Source organism: Camelus ferus, chromosome 2 (assembly GCF_009834535.1).
Source record: "Camelus ferus isolate YT-003-E chromosome 2, BCGSAC_Cfer_1.0, whole genome shotgun sequence".
NCBI lineage: Eukaryota > Metazoa > Chordata > Mammalia > Artiodactyla > Camelidae > Camelus > Camelus ferus.
Window position 1 is genome coordinate 71,914,120 of NC_045697.1, and position 15,812 is coordinate 71,929,931.

At 36.8% G+C, this 15,812-nt stretch overlaps 1 long non-coding RNA gene across 3 annotated transcripts in view; it reads right to left on the bottom strand.

Moving 5' to 3' along the window:
* The window catches only part of LOC106730051, a 54,456-nt gene that overhangs the window by 14,850 nt on the left and 23,794 nt on the right, over positions 1-15,812 (bottom strand). Inside the window, exons 2-4 of one of the 3 annotated variants that reach the window (XR_004312737.1) lie at positions 15,509-15,689; positions 15,062-15,265; positions 12,409-12,801 (exon numbers count right to left, since the gene is read on the bottom strand). This is a non-coding gene — a long non-coding RNA (uncharacterized LOC106730051). Of the gene's footprint in view, positions 1-12,408; positions 12,802-15,061; positions 15,266-15,508; positions 15,694-15,812 lie in introns of those variants that run through there. The other 2 variants (XR_004312736.1, XR_001366481.2) reach the window with 2 other exon arrangements.

Here is a 15,812-nt window from a genome sequence, read left to right on the forward strand (position 1 = left end):
AAGGAAAAGATAGCCTGTATAATAGCAATAAACAAGGATGTATGTACCACATTCATTGACTTAACAAATATTTATTGATCAGCTTTCATATGCCAGTCAATATTCAGTGTTCTTCTACAACAATAAACAAACAAAGTCCTTTAACACCCTAGGCATCCTCTTATCTTAGAGCTTTTGCACTTCCTACACGGAAGAGTCTCCCCAGTATCTGAATGACTAATTCCTCACCTCCTTCAGATCTTGGCTCAAATGTCACTTTCTCAATAAAGCCTACCCTTTCCACACTATTGTAAATTTCAACCTTATATCCCATGCCCTCCCATATCCCTTATCCTACTTCATTATTTACTTTTTCTATAACATATTTGCTATTCAACACACTCTATATTTTATGTATTTGTAATGTATATATGTATATAGTTTTTAATTTTCTGTTCTCTGTTCTAGAATATGAGCAACATGAATGTAAGTACCTTTATTTGCTTTGTTCACTGATACATTCTAAGCACTCATAATAATCTTTGAATAGAGAAAGAAGGCTCTCAACATTTGTTGAATCTCTCTCATTCTCTAAATTTTCTCTGTCTCAAACTCATTAAATATATGTTTTGTCTTCTCGAAATATAGGCCACATTGTTCAACCTCTGCTTCAGATTTTCTGTCTCTTTAACCCTTTATTTCTCCTCTGGCTAATTTCTTCAGATCTATTTTACAATTTATTAATTCGCTTTTCAACTATGTCCCTCTCCATTGTAGTTTAATAGCTTTTTTTTTCTTTTCATTTCTGGAAGTTCAACTTTGTTCCTTTTAAACATACTTTTTATTTATAATGCTTTCCTTTGTTACAATATTGATTCATTTTCATATCTCCTTAAACATACATATTTCATCATAAACAAACATATTTCATAGTGCCTATTAATAATTCTTATATCTACTGATAAGTCCTTAGGTATCTAATTCTACTGTTTGTGTGTCTATCACACTAACCATAAGTAGATTTCCCTGTGTCTTTTGGATTGTGAGGGGTTCTATTTGTGACGATCTTGTGCAGCCCAAGTTTAGGGTGAACATAACCAAAAGAGTTTGTATTTGCTTCTGCCAGTCATTCTTTCTTATGTTCCACTTCTCAGCTTGGTGACTTCTGTACCATGCAGTTAGTGTACATTCAAACCTCACACACATGGCCAAAATATGACTACAAATTATTAAGAGAGTTTCTTTCCACAAAAGAACTAAATAGAAATATATAATCTCCCATCTTTGTAGGCAGATTTTTTTTTTTCTTGTTCATACTTTTACTAGGGATGCAGCTTTTGGAGAGGTCTCAGTTCCTACTCTGTGTTGTTAAAGTCCAGGTTCTAAGGCCCTGCCTCATACAGACATTAAATCCAAGTGTTCTAGTCGCTTTAACATCACAGTATTACCTCTATATTAGTTCATTCTTTGTTTTGACCACGTGGATGTCACTAAATTTTCTATAAGTTCAGCTATGCATTCAAAAGGAAGTTTGTTATATCTTAACCATAATTTCCAGTTGTTTGTTGTAGGTAGGTTTTCAAGTTATATATGAAAATAAAATTGAAAATCAATGACCATATATATATAATTGACATTATAAGAATCTTCCTTTCAATCTTTTCCAATATCCTTTCATTTCTAGTTTTTCAGTATAATGCTGTTTGTGTTATTTGGTGATGTAGTTAATAGAAGTTCAAGTTAGTTAAATGTGTGATTATTTTTAGTTTTCACTGTAACTCGAGAAAAGGTAATAAAACCACATTTCAATTCTAATTCAACCTAATGGAATGAATGATGTGCATATGTAAAGCACTTTCCTAAGTATATTTACATGTTATTAACATCTTCAATTCTCATAACTCTGTGAAGTGAGTACTGATGTTAACCTCCATTTTAGATACAAGGAAAGTGTCATAGAAAATGGTTAGATGACCTGCTCAAGGTTACACTGTAAGAGTTTTAACTGAGAATTTTACCTAATAATTCTAATTTCAAACACTGATCTAGAAATAAATATTCTATCCTGCAAATTAAGTAACTACAAAAATTGCAGGCCTTGATGACTGTAAGCAAGAAAAAAAGTTCTTTGGGATTTTGGAGGAGGAAGCAATCATTTTTAAGTCAGAGGAGAGAACCAGGGACAGTAAATCAGTCTCCATACCATAGCACTTACAAAGCAACAGAATATGTCAGATTCACTAGAATCATCAACCATCAGATGCAGCACATAGTTAAAATATCAAGCATGTCACATTATCATTTTATGCACAAGGCTATCCCAGTTACCAAGTAGTAGCAGGAGCACAAATTCAAAATAAGATTATCTACTTTTTTTTCAATTGCTTCTGGCATTTAAAAATTTCAAGCTCTTAAACATCAATATTACGTAACAGACTTAGACAAAATTAATTCTGATGTTAGTTTTGGGCTTCAGAACTTACTCTTCCAGGTAGAAATACTGAGATTACCCTACCAAAGTCTCAGGCAACTATTTCTGATCACCAGGGTCCCTTCTCACAACATGGTTTATTTCAACATTGGTAAAAATGTTCAATCTAGTATTTTTCAGAACTCTGGAGATTAAAATAGGCATTCTTACTTTAGAGTAGATAATCTGGCTTTAACCTTTACTTAAAGATTTCATTGCTAAAATTTTGAACCACTCATTTCAATGATATTAGCCAACATTTATTTAAGAATGTTAATTTAATCCTCTCAACAATCTTATGAGGCAGGTACCATTACCATCATTATTCCCATATTGTAAGTAAGGAAACTGAAAAACAGAGGAATTATCTAATTTGTCCAAGCTTATACAATCAGTAATTGGTGAGCCTGCAGATAAGCCCAGAGAGTTTAGCTCCAGAGATATCACATTTAACATCTATATCCAGCCCAGCATCAACTGTAGGAGTACAGTTGTGCCCCTTTATCCATTTTTGCTTTCTGTAATTTAAGTTACCTCCTATTAACCTCCATCTGAAAATATTAAATGGAAAATTACAGAAAAAAACAATTCATAAGTTTTAAGTTGTACAGCATTCTCAATAGCGTGATGAACTCTTGTACCATCTGGATCCATCCTGCCAAGATCATGAATTATCCCTCTGTCCAGCATATCCCACTGGTGAGTAGCTGAGTAGCCAGCTCGGTTATCAGATCATCTTTGTGCTATCACAGTGCTTTTGTTCAAGTCACACATATTTGCTTAATAATGGCCCCAACGACCCAGAGTAGTGATGTGGGCATTCAGAAATGTCAAAGAAAATCCATAAAGTGCTTCTTTTAAGTGAAAGGCAAAAGTTTTCGACTTAATAAGGAAAAGAAAAAAATTGTATGCTGAGGCTGCTAAGGACTATGGTAAGAACAAATCTTTTATCCATGAAATTGTGAAGAAGAAAAAAGAAATTCATTCTAATTTTGCTGTTGCACCTCAAACTGTAAAAGTTAGGGTCACAGTGTGATAAGTGCTCAGTTAAGATGGAAAAGGAATTAAATTTGTGCAATAATATATTTTGAGAGAGAGAGACAGAGCCCCCATTCCCATAACTTTTATTACAGCATATTATTATAATTGTTCTATTTTATTATTAGTTATTGTTGTTAATTTCCTACTGTATCTAGTTTAAAAATTAAACTTTACCATAGGTATGTATGTATAGGGAAAAAACATAGCATATATTGGATTCAGTACTATCCATGGTTTCAAGCATCCACTGGGGGTCTTGTAATATATCTCCCACAGATAAGGGGGCAGTATACGAAGTGTACTAGAAGCCAATTTGTACCATACCTTTGGTATTTTAAAAGACAGGATGAGAGTACCCGTGGCAATCCTCTATTAGGAATGCTACCTGCCACTTTACTCAAGTATCTAGGAAGTTTGATCACCTATTTGATGGAGATGCTAAATCTGGCTGAGCAGTTGCTGTCTCCTAATCCATGTTAGCCTCCCAAGATATCTTTGGGCTGGGAGTCAGATCCCAAATGAAAAGGAGGTATTGGTATTGTCTGAGTTAGCAGGACAGCCACTGGCATACACAAACATAAGAGCAGAGACCATAATGCCTGCCTTTCCTGTGGTTTCACCAGACCTGTATTGCTCAATGCCTAGAAAATCCTAAAATGAAGGACTAGCAATTGACGTGCCTAACAAGAGCTGTCTTCCTCTCTCCCTTCTAAGTGCTCTTTCAAACCTGTAATCCTAGATATTGAGACTTTATGTATTTTACTTTTAATTATTTATTACTGTTTCTCATCCTAAAAATTTTCTTAATCGTGTTTTGTTTCAGAGACCCCAAGCCATCTTCTTTCTCTCCTTTGATGGATCCTTTTAGAGAATAGCCAAGAAAAGTTTAGTACCATCACTGGGGACAAGCTGTGCATTCTCATCAATATTCTGAGAAACATTGGGGTTGGCTTGGGAAGTTCCAGTGTGCAAGCCATAGCAATTAATTTTAAATATTTCTGTTTTTTAAAAAATGCCATGAAGAAAGCTTTGTGAAAGATAGCTAAAGAATATTTTTCCTAGAATATTAATCTCAAACAGACATCCCCAGGAGGACACAGGAAGAAGGAAAAACTTAATCAGAACCAGCAACTAGAAATACAAAACTTTGTAGTAGTAAAAAAACATTCAAAATATATAGTTCATCATATCAATCGAAGCAGGAACTTTGACATAATCTCTACCTGGGCTGCAAATTTCACTTTCCTCCATCTTCATGGGAGGTCAAATTGATAATGAAATCAAAGACAGTATTCTCTGTAATTAAAAATTATTTCAGTGTATCAGATTTAACCTAATACTCTGGTCATGAATTATCTAGATATTTGGGACACATATAAAGGAGTACATAAAATATTGTAAGCTGATATTTGCCTGCCTCCATAATCAGGATTTTGTATTTTTCAAACCACTGAAGATAATGTCGATGTAGTTTGATAAACGTTCAGTGTCTTCCCTGGCCACAAACATCTCCAGGACATTTCTGGATTTGGCCAGTCATGGAAAGCAATGGAATTCTGCTATGATTTTCAAAGTCAGATGACTTTCCTTTCTCTTTAAAAAATGAAACATCTTGGAAATGGAATTAAAGAAAGTTTTGTACTGTAAGGTGCATTTATCCAGGAAACTATAAGGTGTATAAAAGATATGATAAAAGTATTAAGATTTTGCCTGCATGAAGAAGAGCAAGTTTTCAATTTTTGTACATCATGCTTCTGAGAATGGTGTTCCTTATTGCAAGGAACAACTTTCACCAGTATTGTCTGGATCATGAGGTCTTGTAAACAGTTCATAGACCAAGATGCTAGTAGTTAAGGTATTGAGAAGTGATGAATTCTGATTATATCTTAAAGGCAGAGCCACAGGATTTCCTGACAGAGGGGGTATGAGAAAGAATTCAAGGGCAACTACAAGATTTTTGTCCTAAGAACCTGGAATTATGGAGTTGACATCAGTTGAGATAGGGAAAAAACCACAAAGGGGACAGATTTAGAAGGAAAGAGCCAGAGTGCAGTTTTTAACATACAGACTTTGGAATGCTTGTTAGATTTTCATGTGAAGCTGCAATGGATGCAGCTGAATATACAAGCCTGGAATTTGAGAGGTCTGGGCATGGTAATAAAAGTATGAAAATTGTCAGCATGTGAGTGATATTTAAAGCCTTAAGAGTCAATGAGGTTGCCAAGGAAGTGAGGATAGATGCTGAAAATAAAGGACAAAAAACTCTCATGGGGGCAATCTAACATTACATGCTCAGGGAAAATGGGAACTTCCAGCAAGGGAGACTGAGAAGAAGTAGCCCATGACACAGAGGGAAGGTCATGAGGGTGCAACGTGGTGAAAGCCAGGGGAAGAACGGGTGGGTGTTAAGGAGAAGCAAATCATTCATGAGCCAAAGCTGCTCTTAGGTAGAGCGAAGTTGAGAACTGAGAACTCTCCACTTTACTTTGCAGTGTAGAAGTTATTGATGACCTTGATGAGATTAAATTCAAAAAAGAGAAGAAAAACCTTAACAATTAAAACACTATTTAATTGGCTTTCATAAGTGTGACAGGCAGAATAATGATTCCCCTGCTCCAAAGATGTCCTGTCCTAGTCCCTGGAATCTGTGACTATGTTCTGTAACATGGCAAATGGGAATTAATGTTGCAAATGGAATTAAGGTTCTAAATCCGCTGACCTTAAAAATAGCTTATCGTGGACTATCCAGTGGGCCCAATGTGATCACAAGGGCCCTTAAAAGTGGGCAACGGAAGCAGAAGAGGAGGTCAGAGTGATGCAATGGACTTGACCCACCATTTACAGCTCTGAAGATGGAGGAAGGGGACCACAAGTCAAGAAATGCCAGTGGCTTCTAGAAGCTGGAAAAGGCAAAAACAAATGGATTCCCTCTTAAAGCCCTTGAAAAAAGTACACAGACCTGCCATTGGTTTGATTTTAGTGCAGTCAAGTCTCTTGTCAGACTCTGACCTACAGAACTGTAAATTAACAGACGTGTTTTGTGTTGTCACTAAATGTGTAATTTAATGTAATGTGTGTAATTTTGTATAGTAGCAATAGAAAAATAATACAATAGGAGAGTTGTTCATTGTACCATCTCTTTCCCTTTCAGGCTTTAGGTCTTGATGGCTGTCACAGTTCAACTGTAAAGATATTCGTGGTTCAGTGTGACTGATGCTAATTTTTCATAATCAATCTAAAAACAAGCTACACATTTCCAAGCAACTGATGCATAATGATGATTAAAAGGCCCATGTGAAGACAATTATTTCTAGGCATCTTAAAGTCCTAATGAGTTAGAAATGTTAATTCAAAGTAGAAATTTGAAGTGAGGAGGGTATAGCTCAGTGGTAGAATGTGTGCATAGCATACATGATGGTCCTGGTTCAATCTCCAGTACCTCCTTTAAAAAATTAAGTAAATAAACCTAATTACCACCACCCCCCCCCCAAAAAAAAAAACAAAGGAGAGATTTGAAAGAGAGAGTGCAGTTAATAATAGTTTTCTCCTTTTCTTGGAGTATATGAAAACTTAGAGTTGGGGCTAACAAAAAAAAAAAAGATTTGACCCACGATATACGTCAATGGAATAAAATCACAATACATCACAAGGAGAGAAAGAGAAAATAAGCAAATAATGATGGAAGTCTTGAAATAACCAAACTGCAATGTGAAGAAGGAAGAGTTCGAATCCTTGAAACAGAAGGCAATTCAGGCACAAGGTAAGCCTAAAATTCTATATATGTACTCTCATGCAATTGTAGTCTCCTTTCAACTTCCCTTGTCTCAAAGAATGGTATCATCACCCACCAGCTGCCCAAATCATCAACTCTGCCTTCTTCTTCTTTTCTTACAGTATCTGATCAATCATCAACTCCTGTCACCCTAACTCTCCTGTCTCTCTGTTCTCCCAGCGATTTATCTGGACCACCTCCATCTCTTGCCTGGTTTACTCCAAAGCATCCTAACTTCTGGCCCATTCTCCTTTCCAAGTCATTCTTCAAATTTCTCCAAAGTGATCTTCTTAAAGCACAAATATGGAGAGAGAACTATATCCCCCAGGGCTTTGGAAATATTGTCATGAAGTTCTATCAATGAACTTAGCATGGATTCTAGAGTGGTTCTAATGACGTCCTCTCCCAGCACCTCTCTAACGTGCTAATCATATCACAGAGGGCCTCATGATTTCTCCTCTCTTCCCAGTTCTACATAAAGTTTAACTCACCAGATGCTCTGCCCTCACCAGCCAGTCTTTTCTATTTCCTCTCTCCAGTCCTGCAATTTCCCTAGGTTTAATTTAACTCCTTATCAGACACAAAGTGTTGACTATAGACCCAAGTCTAACAAATTTGGTTCCCAAATTCTTCTGTAGTCTCAGATGATATGTCTTTCTTTTACCATTTTGATTGTGGTAACCAACAGAAATGGCTTGATCTGGCTCCTAGTTAAATGCCTTTTGTAAACTCATTAAACTTTTTTTTTTCTATTTCTCTAGTTATAAAGTTTCATGGCATTGGGATATTTGGAGGTTTTATAATTTAATTGTAGAAAACATTTGCAGATGAACAGAATACATAATGGTTACTATTATAATGTGACTGTTCCCTGAAGGTTATCTTTCTCTCCCTTTACCACTCCAGGTGTAGCAAAAGAGTGGAAATTTTGTATCTCTGCAGGGTACACATTCTAAGATATTAGACAACATTGTGAAGGACCAAAGTGGTAATCAATCTCAGTAAAGTACTGTTCAGAATGGCTTTTGTTTCACCAGGTCCAGAAAAGCAGAATGTGCCCTCTGTATGACTTTACATTTAGCACTAAGATACATTTTTAAAACTAAGTGCTTATTGCTACTGGAAATTCATAATTATTCTCCAATTATATATTGCCCAATGTGTGCTCCCATTCTTTTTTATGTAGTTTTTAATCATAGAAACAGGGGAAATTTTCAGTTCCTGCTGTGTGGAACAGTACTACATCATATTCAGTAGTTTGCCACCTAATGACAAAAAATTAACTAGAACAAAATTGAGTTTATGGAAGAAATCAACCAATACTTTTAACAAGCAGTCATGTAATAAAGGACTCATTGAATCATAGCTTCTCTGTTCTTCATCAAGAACTAGTCAACTCTTTTGCAAAATATGTGAGACTGTGAATTTCTCTGTGACTACACACTCATTTTAATCATCCTCATATCACAGCTGACAGCTCTTTTCTGACAAATTTGGTTCTGAGCAAGTTAATCAAAATTCCATTTCCAAAGTTATGATATTTGGTATTGTTTAATTAAGTTTTATTTTTAGTAAGGCAGAACATTTTTCCATATAGAAGATTCTCTTAAAAATTATCGTTAGAGTTTTCTTTTCTATCACTCGATCATATTAAGACTTTGCTGAGAAGAGTCACTGCTGGAACAAATCATTAATTGGAAGAAAAAACCTTAGGATGCCTACCTCTGACTCCAGGATATTAGATATTGCTTTGATTCTGAATAATTAACTTTATACAGGAAAAAAAACCAGTAATAACTATCACTTGACAACTACCATGTCATGTCAATGTTTCCATGGAGATAGTTATTTGATTCTCTTGCCTAACAATCGTCATTTTAAAATCTAATCTGAGCATCTATGTCTTTGGATCAGTTTTATGCATTTATATTTATTGTAATTACTGTTGCATTTGGATTTCTTCCTGACAGACTATTGTACATTCCTTCTGCATATTCTCTTATTTCCCACTCTCTCCTTTCCTATCTTCCATTGGATGAATAGATTATTTTTAGCTGGTTTATTTCTACACTTCCGGTGGTTATCACTAATTTACTGATAACACATATCTGTTTACTTTTTCCTAACATTTTAAGCCTATCCAGAGCTAAATTGTTCCCTTTTAAAATGTCAAGGGCCAACTCACAGCTAGCAATTGTGTGTGAATTAGAGAAGGGCAACCCTTCTTGAGGAAAAAAATGTTTTAAATCAGCCTGGGGGTTTTCTGGAGCCCTGGTGAGCAGCAGCCCTGCCTCCCTGAAGGCACACATGTGCTCCTCTCCGCAGCTCAGGCATCATATCCAAGGGGCCCATTCGACTCAGGTCTCCACTCCACGCATTGGCCATTAAGACAGTGATGTGAGGGCCAGAACGCAGGCCCTAATGATCTGTCTAAGATGTTTATGTAATGTAAATGATGCGTCTTTGGTGTGATGTCATCATGCAGCACAGACATGAAGCCCTGTCTGCTGTAGTGCTGCCTGAACAAGGCGAAAGCTTCAGCATTAACCTGCCTCCTCTGGTCCCTCCACAAGCATACGGGCATCACGTAAAATGCTTTAGGTCTGGATTGTTTGGGATATAGTTTAGCTTCTCTTCATCCTTTGTTAATTTAAACAGGAAACCTTACCAAGTTAGTTACTCATGCTAACTTCCCTCATCTCAAAGCACCCTAGATTTGTTTCTCTTCTTGCTTGAGTGCTTTGTCTTGGAGCAGGAGGAGACAAACTTTTCTGCAAAGGACCTGATAACAAATATCTTAGGCTTGTAGATGGTCCAGTCTGTCATTAACTACTCAGGTCTGCCATCAGAACAGGAAAGAAGCCATAGATTATACATAAGCGAATGAGTGGCACTGTGTCCCAATAAAATGTTATTGGTGAAAACACTGGGGGAACCAGTTTTGGCCCACAGCCCACAGCTTTCTGACTCTTGCCCTTAGAGTATTTTTTAAAAGACTCATTGTGTGGTAAATCTTCTGAAGCATTGTGCATGTCATGAATTTTTTTCTGTGTATTTAAATTATAATCCAGCTGGGAAAAATTCTAGATTCAAATGTCTTCTTATTCAACACTCTGAAAATAGTATTCCATGATCCAACATTGCTATTGTACAATCTGATAACAATGAATTTTTTGTTAGAGGAAAAAGATCTGCTTTTAATCTCTGGAAGCTATTGGAATTTTTCTTTTAGACTTAGTTTTTCTTACATTTCACATCACATGCATGGGTATAAGTTATCATTTCTCTACTCTGTTTCACACGGCCTGAAATCTGTCCATTCAGTGTGTGAATACTTTTCCTTAGTTTAAGGAAGTCTTATTCATAATTTTTTTCAGTTATTTCCTTCTCTCTGTTCACTGTTTGTCTTGCCACCTGAAACCACTTGTTCAGCTATTGATGCTACTTCTATTTTCCATAATTCTTAATTTTTTGTTATATGGTCCATCTCTTTATCCCTTTCTGACACCTTTCAAGAAAGGTCCTGGACCTCACCTTCCAGCTCCCTAACTTATCTTCCATCATATCTATTCAGCTACTTAACCCCTCTATGGAGGTCTTTATTTCAGCTATTATATTTTTCAGATTTCAACTATTAAGTATTTCCAGTCAAATTGTATATGTGACTGTCTTCTGCTTCATGCATCCAATTTCCTATCTACATTTTTGGGAATTACTTTAACTAGATGTCACAGAAAATCTGATTAAGTAGTGGCTTAAACAAATTAAGCTGTTTATTTTTCACAAATAGCAAGAGGTTTGAAAGTAAGTGGTTGCTGGCAGTTCAGAGTGTTAGGGTCAAGGTCTCTCCTTCCCAGTGTCTTTCCCTCATGGTGGCCAGATGATAAATGCCTTCCAGCCGTCTTGCAGCAGGCAGCAGGAAGCAGGCAGCAGGCAGAAGGGAGGGCAAGGAGATGGAAGAAGAAGCACTACCTTTATCAGGCAAAGACTTTCCCAGAAATCCTCAGCAGACTTCTATCTCATTATCGACCATTGTGCTGTGTAGCCACCTCAAGCTGCAAGGCCATCTTTTTTGCAACTGAAGTTTAGTTGATGTACAATGTTGTGTTACTGTCTGGTATACAGCATAGTGATTCAGTTATACATATACATATATATATATATATATCTTTTCATATTCTTTTTCATTATGGATTATTATAAGATATTGAATATAGCTCCCTGTGCTATACAATAAGACCTTGTTGTTTATCTATTTTGTGTATAGTAGTTTGTATCTGCTAGTCCTAAACTCCAAATTTATCCTTCCCCTCCTTTCCCCTTTGGTAACTATAAGTATATTTTCCATGTCTGTTGAGTCTGTTTCTGTTTTGTAGATAAGTTCATGTGTGTCCTTTTTTTTAGATTTCATGTATAAGTGATATCATATGATATTTGTCTTTCTCTGTCTGACTTACTTCACTTAATATGATAATCTCTAGGTCCATCCATGTTGCTGCCAATGCCATTATTTTGATTTTTTTATAGCTGAGTAGTATTCCATTGTATCCTGGGCATATATCCAGAGAAAGTCTAATTTGAAAAGATACCTGCACCCTAATGTTCATAGCAGCACTATTTACAATAGCCAAGACATGGAAGCAACCTCAATGTCCATCAACAGATAATTGGATAAAGAAGTTGCAAGGCCATCTTGATGGTAGGTTTTTGGCTTCCCAGACCCTCACGGTAGAGGAAGGCAAGGCAAAAGCAGGTCAGAAAGAATACTGAGTGAGCCAACCACATACAGTATCTGCTACAGTCCTCATTTCTCTGAGATTCTGTTCACTTATTTTTAATTGTTTGTTTGGTCCTTGTATCTGATGTCATTTTTAACTTTGTGGTGTTTTTAATAATGTTTTCAAACATAAAATGTTTTATTTTCGCTCCTAGAAAGAAGGAATGTGAAACAGCCCAGCTAATGATGGATGCCTCAGAGGAAGGGTGTGAGCCCGGGGCCTTAACTCAATGGGAAGGAGGAAGACAGCCCTCAAGAGGGTGTTGAGGATGCTACCTCTGTCCTCACACTGTTCCTTTGCAAGAATGGTCACCCCATGACAAACTGACATGAGGAAGGCTCAGAGGGATCTGGGCCTCCTGTGTGTCTCTCTGCACCGCAGCCAGGCTTAGGGTTTCCTAACTACCCATTGCTGTGTGGCCTGGCAGCTGGTAAGCAAACTAAAGACAGGTCACATAGTGACAGTACTTTGAAATTGTTGAGAACTAGCAACCTTGCAACTAGAGAGGGAGCTGGAGAGAGAAGGATGGGACAGGGCAAATTAAAAATCCACAAAGCTCACTGTTCTTACCAAGTTTCAGTTGAATAAAGGCTCTTCAAGCTCTTACAAGCCTTTACTTAATTTTCAGAGTTCTGAAAAAGTTGATTTTGATCATTTTTGCCAGTGTTCTTTTTGCTTTTTGTGGAGAAATAGGGTTTTGGAGATCCTTGCTCCATCTTTCTGAAAGTACTTCTCACCCAATACATCATTTTCACAATTTCCTGGTATAAAAATAAGTGTAGGTGTAACAGATGAAGAGAAGGTATGATAACCTGTTTTTATTCATGTCAAATATTATGAGCTTCAAGATTTGACAATAGTAAGACAAAATAAAATGACTTACCTATATTCAATAGTAGGTATAAAAAGAAAGCAAACAAGAAAAACTGCATGAATAAGCACATAATCTAAAGTACAACTGCCATTTTTGATTTTTGTTTTCTTAGAACCTTTCACTTTGGTTTTACTGGTGTAAATAATTGTTAAAAATTCAGAGTGGGGGTATAGCTCAGTGGTAGAGCCCACGTTTAACATGCACGAGGTCCTGGGTTCAATCCCCAGTACTATCACTAAAAAAAATTAAGTAAATAAAAAAATTTTAATTAAAAAAAAGTAAAAGAAAAAACTCAGAGTCAGGAGACCAGATGGGGGAGCTCTCACACCCTACAACGATAGCAGAGCCCAAGAGGAAGAAGAAAGACTCCTCTTCTGACAAGGAAAGGCGGTGGACTCTGTTTACTACAGCCTTCCCACCTTCCCTTTCCTTTCTATAAGGTGTTCTTCCCTTGCGGTGAAGGGAGTTGCACGTGGCTCACCATGACTGCAGACCCCAAATGCAAGTCTATGCTGATCTCGAGTATATCCATTTTTGCTGGAGAAATAATTGGCAGTCTATTTGTTTTAGGTCAACCTTAGTATACAAGTGATTTTGGAATTATTCATATTTTATTCAAAATCCTTACATCTTTGAGGCAAAAACAAATTTCATATGAGATTCTAGTACTTAATAGATGTGAATTGCATTTTAAAAAAACTCTTTACTTTCATCCTGAAAAGTATGGAGTTTCTCAAAATATTACTAATACTCTGCAGCCAACAAGGCAAGTTTTCTGAGTCCAAGTTTTATTAAATTGTTAAAATAGTTTATACACTCAAAAGTTAGCATCTAAAATATAGAAAATTAGATGACTTTGCATTTTTAATACATGAAACAGAAAAACTTAGTAAAGCATAGAACTAGGAAGCAACAATTTTTTTTAAATAAGATTGACCAGTAAGTTAATCAGAAAGTAAAACCTTATTATAGGAAAAGAGGAAAAACATCAACTTTACCTGGAAGGAACGAAGCAAGTTAAATTATTAAAATCAGGTAAAATATACTGGCCAGCCATAATTTGGAGTTGGAGAGAAACAGCGTGAAGAGAAAAACCTGTAGAACTGTGACATGGTTTGTATTGTCTTCTTTCAACATTGAAAGTGAGAAAAAATAAGAAGACAGTGGGAATCTGACCAAGTAGAGTTAAAACTGCACTGAGAAGACTCCATTTCTAGTTGCTTAACAATAGGAAATTCCCAACCACACAGCATTATAATGAGAAAAGCCACAAGCAGATGTAGCAAGCAGTAAGTAGGTGCTAAGTATTTAGATGGTCTAGTTAGCTTTCCCTTAGTGAAAAATCTGGAGAGGAAGTGGACAGATCTGTGCTCCAGACATAGAATAACAAGAGAAAAGAGAACGTGATTGGTGTGTAAGTTGATCCTGTATCCTGTTTCGCTGGGAATGGTTTAAAACTGTTGTCTTGACTTCATCACTAATAGTTCCTCTTTTCACTCTCATATATGTCCCGGTTTGGACAATAAATCAAAAGGGCAAGAAATGCAGTCACTCTGTTTATATGTGACAACTCAAGCCTGTCACCTTGAGAGGGCACTCTTTGACCCTCTGGCTTCTCTTGCTGACGGTATGCTGAGAAGTCATATCAATTCCCATCCTCAGTGTCACCTCTGGTCTGATCCAGTTTGCTTGGAAGGAATTCCCAGCTGCTCAGGGAGCCCGGACATGCTTTGAGCCAAGGTTTGGGACAATCAGGAAGCTCCCTGCTGGACTTGCTCTCTCCTCCCAGCCTTTCCCATCACCCTGAAGAAAGGGCCACCCCAGGGGCAGAGAAAGGGAAGGAAGGGAAGCGGAGGGCAAGTCAATCAATGAATTCTCTAAAAATGCAATGCTTTACCTTTTCAAACTTCTGGAAAGTGAATGGGGACCCATTTTGTTCTACAACAGAATACTGTTTCCAGGTTTCAGTGTATGTATGGATTAAATGCTAATTAAATGATTTCTTATTCCTGTCTATTTAGTTCTCCCAGGAACCGTAAAATCCTTTCTTTCTCTCCTTGACCTATTGTTAAAAACCTGTCCACACACTCTCTCAAAAGACCTCAAAAGTATTTAATTTTCAATAAAGCAGTTAAAGTTGTACATACCCCCAAATACCATCTTATCTCCATTGGCCCTGCTAGTGTCTTCTTGTCAAAGTTACTTTGGTCTCCTTTATGCTTCCTCCTTCCTTGGTGCTTGTTCGAGGGCAGCAAATGACACAGTGGATCATTACAGTGTGGAACACCTGTGATTCTGCCAGCGCACCTCGGTCATGACGATCATCAGTTGATGGGTCAACAACACAGAGCCTTGTATTTGAAACATAAGAGGTACCTTAGAGAAGTGGAAACTTGGAGGACTCGAGTGTTAGATGAGCACAAGCACTTTTTCTTAGAAAACATACCACATCATTAACTTTACCTACAAGATGGTAAATGTTAGTATTATTATGAAGTGTCCAAATTTACAGTCATCCTACCTATAACGTGATAACTGGAGTGAGATGTGCAGTTACAGGTTTGTGGATAGCATAAGTTGTCGCAGGTACTCACCAATGTAACTGCACACCAGCAAGTATGATTTCTTTGAATAGCAGGAATGTCGTTCCAATGCCTCCTTCAAAAGAAAGACTTCAGGGGAATGATCAACCAAAAGATCTGAGACCAACTGTGTTTTAGAGCATTGAACTGATTGCAACCAATATGGAAGAGAAGACACCATAAAAGTTCAAAGCTGCCTTGAAGAGAAAACACAGGAAATAAACAAAGAAAACATTTTAATTAATGAATGAACAAAGAAATATTCCAATTTTAACAAAGGGAAAGAAGTTTTTTCCTTAATTTTTAGAACACTAGT